At 38.1% G+C, this 12,302-nt stretch overlaps 1 pseudogene; it reads right to left on the bottom strand.

Annotated features, from left to right (window-relative positions):
• Positions 1 to 7,295: 7,295 nt before the first annotated feature.
• LOC147311147 (general transcription factor II-I repeat domain-containing protein 2A-like) lies at positions 7,296 to 10,784 on the bottom strand (annotated as a pseudogene).
• Between the last annotated feature and the right edge of the window lie 1,518 nt (positions 10,785 to 12,302).

The following is a 12,302-nucleotide window of genomic DNA, read 5'->3' as shown; positions in this document are numbered from 1 at the left end:
AATCCAGCTAACCTACTTAGCGAGGTACGAAGAACGGGCCCCAGATATTGATGTATTGCAACGGTCGTTTGCAAATGTGTTTTTCATCCTGTCGATTTACACCACCATTATACAGCACCACGCTAAGACTTGCCTGGGCGTGATGGTGCCCTCACAGTGCTACAGGTTACATGAACACAAAAGAAAAGCACTTCAGAAAGACTAACCTGCTATGCAGGTAATAGGAGTAATTAAAGAGTCTCACAGCAAATGGCGTAGCCCCATAGTTCTTATCATGAAAGATGGCTGGATATGGCATTGTGTAAATTTCATCAAAGGTGAATGACGTTTCAATATTCGATGCTTATTCTATGCCTTAGATTAACAAGGTCTTGGATAAGTTAGGTACTGCTTGTTTTTTCACAACAATGGATTTGACCAAGGGCTACAGTCTCTGGATTCCAAGAAAAAAATGGGGTTCCCCACTTCTTATCAATTTGTTACCAAATTGTGAATACAGCATGGAGTACCACTTGGGGGATAGGCAGGTTTGTCCTCACACCACACCTCGTCCTTCTGGTTTCCGCACACCTGTGGATAGTCATGCACCTGGAACTGATGACTTACTATTCTTTGTTGGATAGTTCCTGCTACCACAGTTAGGGAAGCCTCCTGCACTCTATTACCTACTAACCCTTGAACAAAACTCACCTGGTGCTATTTGTGCTCAGATCTTTTGGTAATTACCTGAGTGGGGAATCTGGAGTGAAACATCTGGAAACTGCCAGAGAGCTGTGTGTGTCTGGGGAGTCTGGGAGCATCACTACTGCTTGAATTCTTGTTGCTGGACATTCTGCACTGCAAATAAATGGATATAAAGCTTGAAAGTCGAGTCCTGCATTTGAGTCCTGCCTGAGTTATGTTTATGGCATATAATGTACTACTAGAAACTTGCCAGCATCCAGTGTATAATCAGCTTTAGTGATTTGAATGAATTTTCCCTTTAAATGGAAGAACTACCACTGTGTGTTTTATATGGCTGCCACGATCAAAATCGTCGACGACTAATTTAATAGTCAACGCGTCGTTTGAAGCTTTGTAAGAAGATCCCGAAAGACACAGGAATAAGCAGTAGGATTTAAGAGTGTAATAACAGTCTGAAACAGAAGGTGCCAGCACTGCATGTACAAGAATGCCAGCTGCCATTAAACCCCGAAGAAGAAGAAGCAGTCTCCGGTATCGTAGCTGTATACAAATTCAGGGGGCGCATCCTTTGGAGGCCACATTTGTAGGCCGATTACGTTACAGCGACACGACGAAGACTGTCCAAATTTGAAGACTCCGACAAATGCGGCTGACAAATGCGCCCCTCATTTCCCCAGATTTGAAGAATGGGTCGGGTATATACTTCGTGGCCCAACCTATCCCTGAATTCATAGCGCGGCCTAGCCAATTCCAGTTTCAAACAATGGCGGCAGCTACTTACTTTTAAGCTACTTAGTTTGTAGTCATGTTACTCTTTCTGGGTCAGAAAATAAACTTTTAAGATTTTTTCAGGCAAGAACGTAGCTGTGTATAGTTCAAAGATCTGCTTGGTTTATCAAGACATCACATATTTGCAAAAACGTGGGAGCACTTTTGCCTTTTGTCCCCCCTTGGGTTCAAGGCTCACTAGAGCCGGCGAGAACACCGAACTCCCGGCACATCGTTTTCAGATCCCCTCGGTCTTTCGCTACTCAGGTTAAACATGATATATAAGTCACTTAGATAACTTAAAAATGTTATTGTTTGGCTTTTTTCACTGTTTTATTTGTTCCTGAGTAAATCAGTTTGGCTGAGATTAAAGTTATAGTTTTCACACAGCTGAATAAACGTCACACAGAAATCTGATTAGACAGAAGTGTGAGATGGTAGAGAATTTACTTTAGTGTCCTGATATATTTTAGTGAGCAAGGAGCAGACGGCTGAGTTTATTAAACTTTACTGAGACAATCTGCAAATCTCATTAAAAGTTTAATAAACTATCATCTTGTTTTTATTTTTAGTTAGCACATACCTTAAACACTTCAAGCTGTAAGCTAATGATAGTTATATAAGAGCAGACGCATGCTGGTGCAATAAGCTGTACGTTTTATGTCCAATGGATGCATGATCTGATTAGTCGACTAATCGCAAAAATAATTGGTGACTAGTCAACTATCAAAATAATCGTTTGTGGCAGCCCTAGTTTTATAAGCAAGAAATCACATATAACTCCATTAATTAATTAGTACCTGTTAATTGCTACACTACTGTCTGTGTAAGTTCTCATTCATCAAGACCCAAGTGCTTGAGTTGAAGGTGAGCAGCCTTTTTAAAAAAAATAAAATAAAGTAAATAAATCGTCTCATTTTAAAAAAAAAATCAATACATAATCTGAAAATAAATTTTTGCATTCTGCTTAAAAGTTCAAGATAAAAGTTAATTTTAAAAGTCGCTAAAAATGATTTTCCAAATTTGAATAAGCTACTCACTTTCATACCGTGATAAAGAAACAATGCATTGTCATTGTGTTCTGGATATTGGTTAGGGAAGATGTTCTCCCAGATGTGTTGTAGCCAATCAGAGTTCAGCTTGAAGGAAAGTCCACAAAAGTGATGTGAAAGTTTATGTCTTGAGGAGGACAGTCTATGCAGTCCTTCTCTCTGCCCCCCACACTCACAGAGACAGCCCTGTTCTCTCTTGCCTGCAGATGTCATTACTGAGGCATTTAGACAGAAAATCCATTGACACTGATATGAACAGATAAATACAGACACAATTACAGATATATACTTTATTAATTCGACACTAGGGAAATTTACTTGTTACAGCAGCACAAGGGTCAGAAAAAAAGGTGGAGTAGAAATTTATTAGAAAACAATAAAATAGAAAAACATGGAAAGATAAGGTAAAAGAAAAAAAAATTATATATACATATATATATATATATATATAATTTTTTAAAAAGTCAAAGAGCAATTGCCTCTGTGGGCCAGCCTCATCTGCCGAGTGTAGATTGAATGTTATAGAGGAGAACTGTACAAACTGATCACTTTACTTTTGTGTTCTCTTTTCTCTGTAGAATTTTGCAGATGTCTAGCTTTTTATTGCTAAGCTATTGTCACTGAGCTGGAATGAATGACACAGAGCTCCTTCAAAACTGGCACAGCTATATAAAATTGTGCCATTTGCATTTGATGTGCTTGTCAGAGCGACACGTCAGAAACACTGACGTTTGAAAAGAATGTAGACTCAAAATATCACCACACTTTCCCAACAAATGTTGTTACTGCTAAGGCAGGTGCATCACTGATTGACACTACTACTTATTTCTTTTTCTTGTCTCCAAGAAAATTAGTAAACATGAAACATGTTTGTAAGGTATCTGCTCCTATTTACATCTTGTCAGAGTATATGTTTGTCAAGGCTAAAAAGAATTATAGCTATCATGGGAAATATATATGTTTCTTTTCTAGACATTTGCAGTCTTCTGTATACAGAATATCTGTACTTTTTCAGTGTGGACACTAAGCCACCAATCAGGCAAGAAGCACACACTAAAAACTAAAGTTCTTTGCCAGAGACTAAAGGCTGCCCATATACATTTAAACTATGGTGCTTTATGTGTCTTCTCCACGATGCTGAGAATGTTTGATATGTTGCTTTTTCTGTTATGATTAACTATGTTTCATATTTATGTCATTGTTTGTAAGTGGTCCGCAGGTGCGCATTCGCTGTCAAAATAAAAAACGCGCACCAGATAAGAAGTTGCAACGCACGTTTGCGTACATAAGATTCTCTGGAGGAGGACAGACATTTGTTTAGAACTCTTAAAGATGTCGAAAGAATTAAGCTCCTTTAAGCAATTACTTTGGTTTTCTTCCATCTCCAAAGAAATGTCAGAAGGAGTCCGAACCGCAAAAGAAGCGCGTATTCTCGGAAAAGTGGTTGCAGGAGGTGAGCTGGCCTCAAACAAATGATGAACGCACAGAGATGTGGTGCAGAATTCCACTCTAGCGGACAAAAACAGTGCCTTTTATATGTACGCAAACACGCGTTGCAACTTCTTATCTGGTGCGCGTATTTCATTTTGACAGCAAATGCGCACCTGCGGACCACTTATGTGCACCCCTGACTATAGACCTGCAACAACCCTTTAAATAAAAAAAATTTTTATGACATTTTTTTTCAGGCAGAAAAACTAGAGAGACACAGGTTCCATATGTGTCATGTTATTGTGCTTGGGATTTTTGCACACATTTAATGATGATTGCATTTCTCACAAAATCTAGTCAGCTCCCTGTTTATCTACTAAATCTTTTACACCCACACTGATTTTTGTGGTCTCTTCACTGAAGTTCCTGTATGTCACCTTACCTATGTTACAAAACCAACCCATTTTCCCCCTAAACTTGAAGTGCTTTTGTTACCTCCACCTAACCACAAAGTGGACTCTTTATGTGAACCTTTGGTGTCACAGTTGTAGGATTTCTACACCCAACATGCACATGCTTCCTGATACAGCAAAGAACAATCATACAAGCATTTGAGAGTTTTAAAAATGCTTCTGCTGGAATTAATAATGGAAATGGCATGTGACTATTGTTAAAATAAGTTCTCAGCCCACTCTCAGGTAGTTTTAAAGTAAATTAAAATAATTTTAAAAAGAGGAAAAAAATGGAACTTTAAAGAAAAGTTCAAATAATGCAGTTTTTGAAGTGAATAGGACTTTTTGAATTCCATTTGAATTTCTTTCTGTGGCACACCTCAGAGGATCACCTGGTCAAAATAAAAGACTTCTGTAGGGTGCTGGTTCAGCTCACTTGGAAGAGCAGGCAACCATATGCCACATGGCTGAGAGTGGTTGTCCTTAAGTCTGATCTGCTGCACTTTGTTGCATGTCTTCCTCTGCCTTCCTGTCAGTCTTCACTGTCCCTGTTCATTGAAGGCCAAAAAAAGAAGACTTTCTATGCTTATAGAACTGATTAACTTCTATCTATGAATCTAACAGATAAACAGTATACTGGAATTTAATTAATGGTAACAATGGATTTTGTAAAGCAACAAAACAAAATTTAAAAAATCATCTTCACAGGATATATTTGTTGATTTTTATGCTCACTGTGTCAGTATTTTCATGAATGCTATTTTTAGAAGTCAACACTGACAATATCAGTGGATCAAACTTATGCAAATAAAAAATGGAAGTGCTGTCTTTGTGTCATGGTAATTTCCCAATTAAAGCTAAATAAGTCAGAAAGTTGGGGAGGGGAATTTCTTATGTGTAGGGATGCAAAAATGTTAAATAACTCTGAAGTAGTGATACATTCCTAATTATAACTCACTACACACCAAAACAAACGCTGGTAACATTATAAGAAATTAATGACTCGATCATTCAATAATCGTAAAAAGTTTATGAGTCAATCATAATATGTAGATCTTTAATTTTTCAAAACTTACTCATCGTACTGTCATAAATACTAGATACCTATTAGCTAATGAATCATTAGGAATCAGAAATTATGATGGTTGTGAAAAAAATGCAGTATGTCGATTCAGTAATTACAAGTGCAAAAATTAAAAAGTTCTGATATTATAGCTGTAACAAGCAAAACATCCCCAATTTAAATTTATCATTTGGTGTTTAAGCTCTTCTCATTCTGGAGAGCAGCGAGCTGTCAGTTCAGTTTTATCCACATCATCTTAAGGAGCTTAAACAGGACTTCTGTTTACTGTCTTTTGTTGTGGATGGAAACAATGCAATACAGTGAAGAATCAGCTTGGTCCATTATCCAACTTGTACTGTGAGAACTGAACAAGAGTGGTGCAAACAGGGTTAGTTTGCCTTCAAAATAAACGCTTCACCTTTTGAAAAGTTTTGATGTGTGCGGTCAAATTTAGATAAGAAAAGCTAAACGAAATACGTAACAAAAAACTATTTAAAAAATCCATAACCATCAGCCTACATATTCAATAAAATTCCTAACTGTTATAGAGACTTGTTTCTGCCACTTTTACACAAGTATTATGTTAATAATACACTATAATACACTAGTGTAATACTAGTGTAGTGTAATAGTGTATAGTGACACTAGTGACATATTGTCACTATATTTTACTCTACTTTACTCTAAGTATTTATTCTAGGTATTTTCTACTGTTTACCAATTGTTCAGTAGCATGCTGCATATACCAAGACCTACGAAACTGTTTCACTCGCATTGTGTCAAATGGTTGCAATAACAATGAAGCTGAGTCTGAGTCAGTATCACATTATTAACTTATTTACTGGACACTATTTAAAAACAATTACACATTTATAAACAATATTACTAACCAAATGTCATAATTTATCGTATCAAGCTAATCAATTATTTGATAAAAAGTTATCTATTACATTTGGTTATCCTTAGAGGTTCTTGTTAACTGTGATTATTCTAATTTGTAGACAAAATGTATTTATTTAATATGGAAACATATCCATGTACACATGGATTATTTTTTTTGCATTGATTGTTGGTGGTGGTAAAAAGAAAGCAAAGCGATATAACAAAAAAGGATCAGTTTACCTCAACCTTTTCTTTAAAAAAAAAAATCATTTTTAGAAAAAGTAAATATAAATTAAATATAAATGCATTTTTTAAATTACAATTACTTTATTATTGCTATCTTTTTTAATTTGGTCTTCTTTATCTTTACCACATCTAACACATGTTAATACACACTGAATGAACAATCAATTTTTATTATAAAAGTTGGATATTGTAACAACTTGTGCTCTGCTGTCTGTTTTGAATTGTTTCACACATCTTTCTCTAAAGCAGGGGTGGGCACACTTTTTGGCTCAGGGGCCACACTGACTTTTAAAATTTAAAAAGCGGTCCAGGCCAGCACCAGATGCATACATATCAAATAAAAACATTAACAAGGCATTATAGTGTTAATGCTTACATTCACTTTTAGTGGGAACAGTGTTGTTGATCACCTTTTTTTGTCAGTGCATCAAAATCTGGTGTTTTCAACACTCAACGTGGATCTGTGGGATGCTTTGCTGTTGTTCATCACACTAAAAGTCTGTTCACATACATACGTAGAGCCAAACAACACCAGCATCCTCTGTGACATCTTCTGGATGTTTGGGAATTTGGCTGCGCTTAATGATGCATAAAATAGAATTCTTCATGCAGGTCATCCAGTGATTTCCTGTATTTTTTCACATGTTGAGGTGCCTCTTTCAGCATAGCCAGTGTGGGGAAATGAGCGAACAACTTATTTCACATTTGCTTTTAGAATTAAACCAGCTTGGTTTTAAAGGCCCAGACGTTTGTGTACATTTCATGCACAAACTGGTCTTTACCTTGCAGCTTCACGTTCAGCTCATTCATGTGTGCCAGTATGTCCACAGCAAAAGCTAAATTTGTGTCAGACACCATCTTTCTCAAGTAGCTCCAAAAATGAGATCTCCTTTCTGAGCTCCCACACTCGTTGACATGCTTTCCCCAAACTTAACCAGCGGACATTAGAGTGGTAAAGCAAGTCCTGGTGATCAGCGTAAATTTCTTCAAAAAACTTCAATAAACTGATGATGCTGAAGCCCCCTTGCTTTAATAAAGTTAATGCATTTCGCAACTGGCTTCACTACGTGATCAAGCTGCAGTGCGGATTTACACAGTCCTTCCTGGTGGATTATGCAGTGTAAAAAAATTACCTCCTGCTCAGGGTTGTCCTCTTTTACCCTCTCCTGGATTCTTTTGAACGACCCGACTTTTTTTCCAGTCAGATTTGGCGATCCATCTGTGGTGACGTTGGCAAGTGTACTCCACGGTAGCTTGTCCCTCTTGATGACCTCCGACACGCGATCAAAATTAAAAGCTGAGCGGTGACCTTTATGCAGTGTTGGGGAGTTACGGAATACATGTACCGCCGTTACGTATTTAAAATACAAAATATGAGTAACTGTATTCCGTTACAGTTAAAAAGGTGGTATTTAGAATACAGTTACTTTGTTGAAATAAATAGATTACACGTGGTATTTTCCTGTTTCATATTGTCGCGGGTCAGGACTGTTTGGATTTTGTTTGTTCTGTTGTTCCAGGCGGCAGCGTTACGGTTGCCATGGTTACAGGGTGACGTCTCTTTGTGTGTTTCCTGGGTGAGAGAGCGCCTTTTTGTTGTTGTTGTCCTAAGCTAATACGCAGAATGCTACAGGCATAGCCCTAAAGAATGTAGCCTCATGGGCAGTGTAGTCCGTGCTGCAGGGAGAATGGACTGCCATACCCGTTATGTGTCTGTGAGGCAGAAAAAGGAGAGTGGAAAAGTATGAGCTGTCATCCAGCAGAAACGGGAGCTGGAAGCATGTAAATATAATAATAACCACTGCAGCCATGAAGAGTGCCTGACCAGCCCAGTTGTAAGTAAGCTATTAAGACTCGACTGTACGCTGTGTTCGTGTTTTCCTCCGAAACAATAAGTTCCGTTGGAGCAGCCTTTCAACGCCTCTCTCTGTCTCTCGCAAGAAAAGTTGACCCAGACAACGAAGTAAAGCTATTTTTCGGCTATGAGCCGACAGGGAGCCCGACATATTAGCCAGAGGTCCCTTTACTACGGTTCGGAGCCGCGGACCTTCAGTAATAGTAATAAATCACACAGCAATAGCACATTCATGTAGTTGTAAAAAGCATGATAATATATTAAGTAATCCAGAGTTTTCAGAATACGTTACTCTCATTGAGAAACGTAACGGAATACGTAGAGCTGGGCGATAGAACGATAACGATATGTATCGCGATATAACTTTTACTCGATAGAGAAATTAAACTATCGCGATAGACTTCGCCGCTCTTGTCCTCTTAAAAAAAAAAAAAAAAAAAAAGGTCAGCCAATCCAAATTAAGTAGCGCAGAGCCGAACCAATCACAGCCGCAGCGTCACGTCGCGTGACTTGTTACGTACAGCACAATTGCCAAGCCGCACGTGTGTTTGTTTGGGAAGCAGCCAGCGTGTAATGGAGGAAATGAGTGTGCCGACTAGAAAAATCAACCGAGCGTGACCGAAGAGAAAACAGATGATGGTTCCAATGCCGGAGAGATTGTTGAACGGAAGAGCCATAGAAGTTCCGTAGTGTGAAGGTATTTCGGCTATTTCAAGTCTGACAAAAAACAGAGTAGCGTGCACTGTAAATTGTGCCGAAAGCAAGTCTGGAAATACAATAAACTGGTGCATGCGTCACACTGTGCGCCACGTTATTGTTTCGGTGAAATGAATTTCTACAATACTGTTAATTCTACTCTCTGCAGTGTTTAAATGCTTACATATACACACAGTTACTGTCCGTCCACACATACGACTCGGTTCTGCTTCTATGCCCCAGCTTTGTTTACTTTTTCCCACCGAGGCTTCTAGACTTCTGATTGGCCAACATTTCTGCACGGTTAGGAATCTAGCGCCACCTGCTGCTTTGGCATGTTCATAGCAGCGTTTTCCTTCATTTCTGCCTTTATGTGTGGACGGATTATTTTTTTAAACGAAAACGGAAAATCTCAGTTTTCAAAAATACCCGTGTACGTGTGGACGTAGCCTCAGTCTCTGACTGGAAGCGCTAATTCGTCATTCGGCTTTTGTTAGACTAAAGTAACTGTTAAAACTGTTTGAAAAGCTCAGCTATACAACAAGGAGAGATTGAGAATTTCCTTTTAGTTCTCAGTTTATTTGATATTGACAAAAGTTAGTCAGTTTTGTCTGTTTTTCTGTAAAACAAACTAAGATTTATTTTTAGAATTAATATTTTGTTTCTAAGTGGAATTGACAATTTAGTCTGTTTTGTTTGTTCTATTTTGAAACTTAAACGCTTTAGCGGCTGCCTTTTGTGTAGTTTGCAATATTTGCCTTTATTTATCTGAAAAAGTCTCATGTTCCTTAAGTACATCTACCCTGTTGAACTTATTATGGGAAATAAATATTTAAATAAAAACAAGCTGCTGATTATTTCACATTTTACTTGTGAGCAACGGCACATTTAAATCTTACAAATATAGTTATTTGGCTTATATCGTGATATATATCGTTATCGCCTGAAATGAAAAAAACATATCGTGATATGAAAAAATCTCATATCGCCCAGCTCTAGGAATACGTTACAAAATACATTTTGGGGCATGTATTCTGTAATCTGTAGTGGAATACATTTTAAAAGTAACCTTCCCAACACCGCCTTTGTGTCATTACTTTCATCCAGTGCCAAGGAATATAAGGTAAATGACTTTTTTGTTTAGCTTGCTAGCTAAGTCTTCGTCGATTAGCTCTACAAGGCGAGTCACTGTCCTGCCTGGTAATCTAATTTTTTGAAATTTGTTCTTCTCTTGGGACACAAGATACCTGCTGTCTCAACCATGCACTCTTTGTAGTGATGTGTCGGTTGCGAACGAAACGGCTCTTAGATCTTTGACGTGAACGACGCGAGCCGGCTCCTTATCGCGAGCCATGGGTTGTTGTTTTTTTCTTTCTCTCACCCTCTCTCTTGCACTTTTTTCCGCTTCACTCTGCATGCGAGCCTTGTGCTTTGCGCTGGGAAGGGGGGGGGAGTGGCGGTAGTTACACTCAGTATTGCCAACTTAGCGACTTTGTCGCTATATTTAGCGAGTTTTCAGACCCCCTTAGCGACTTTTTTTCTAAAAAGCGACTAGTGACAAATCTGGTGACTTTTTCTGGTGTTATGACGACTTTTTGACGTGAAAACGCATATCGCTCTTACTCTCAATAAGCTGCGGTGGGCACCTCACCCATGCCAAAGCGCTCCCAGGCGGAGGATAGTCCTCCCCCAGCTGCTATCAGGGCAGGAGATGTTCACACCTGTGCGTCCAAAAGGCAAATGAATCGCGCATGAGCGAAGCCGCTGCTCCCGCACTGACTGTAACGCAGTCAGTTCTTTTACTGTTATGCTGTTTTGTGGATCACAAGGTTTAAAACTACTTATAGACACACACTCTCACACACAAAGTAACTCCACCAGAGTGCCAATTTTGGGTCACTTTTGCTGGTCCAGGCCCGGATAAAGGAGCAGGGTTGGAATTGTGACATTAAAAAACAATAATTGCTAAAAGAAATTTAACTTGTAGTTCTAAATAAATTCTAACTGCATTTAGGACGTTTTTTACTCACTTTATGTGTCTTCCACGATGTTATTTCTCTCTCCAACAACGTAGGTTACAATTAGATTAGCATGACCAATTATGCAAATTAGGCGATGACGTCATTTGGCGACTTCTAGCGACTTTTAGGACAACCAATAGCGATTTTCCTTACTGAGGAGTTGGCAACACTGGTTACACTTGCAGTAGCACAGGAACAGAGCTGAGGGAGAGACAGAGAAATAGAGCCAGGGATAACAACGTCACATTAGAAAGGTATAGTAATCATCCACAACTATTTTCAGTTGCAGATGATAAAGGATTCAGAAAGTTTATTCATGCAGGCCCATATGACAGAGAATATGCATCTTCTTTTTGTTTTTATATTTTAATTTATATTTAATTGTGTTGTGGTTTGCAGTGTTTTGTGTTTTTTCACTTTAAATTTGTTTAAAAGGAAAAAGCTGAAAATTTAAATAGTTAAAAGTTGAAATGTGAATAGTTGGTTTTTGTATTATATGATTTATTTATTACATTTTATGTGGAGTGAATAAATAAAAGTATATTTACGGTGGCCCCGAGAGACAAAGCACACACAAACTTCAAAACACGTACGAACTCCAAAACACGTAAAAAATCCAAAACACTTACAAAAGACAACAGAAGTGCTCCAGGTTGCTAGGCGCAGTGTTGAGCTTTTGTTTCTTAGTGGCTACACAAGCCAGCAAGTACCAAGGACCGGATTTGGTGTGTGGTAGTAACAGGTAAATGAAATTTTTTTTTTTAATTATTTGAATATATATGTGTGCTTGTGTGTAAAATACACAAACAATACACATATGCTTTCATGCTTTCAATTGTGTAATTTAAGTGATCTAGGTAGCTCTGTTTTGGAAGTTCAGTGAACGCTAGAAATGTGTTTTGGAGTTTGTACGTGCTTTGTCTCTAGGTGCCACCGCATATATTTATATATAAACATATATAAATAAAACCACTTTTTTTTTTACGTTAGTAATTCCTTTTGTGCATAATTTTATATTATTGTTAATAATAAATTAATCAAAGCAACAAAACAACCTGAAGAGCCAGTTCGGAGCCGAAAGAGACGTCTCTTTTTAGTGAGCCGAGCTGAAAGAGCCGGTTCTCTAAAAAGAGCCAGAAATCCCATCACTAA

This window comes from Aulonocara sp. 'chitande type north' Nkhata Bay, linkage group LG16, assembly GCF_057382095.1.
Source record: "Aulonocara sp. 'chitande type north' Nkhata Bay isolate Kocher_YH1m ecotype deep benthic linkage group LG16, A_spYH_male_GT1.1, whole genome shotgun sequence".
Lineage (NCBI taxonomy): Eukaryota > Metazoa > Chordata > Actinopteri > Cichliformes > Cichlidae > Aulonocara > Aulonocara sp. 'chitande type north' Nkhata Bay.
The sequence above is the reverse complement of the archived record's forward strand: the minus strand, read 5'-3'. Positions and strand labels throughout refer to the sequence as shown.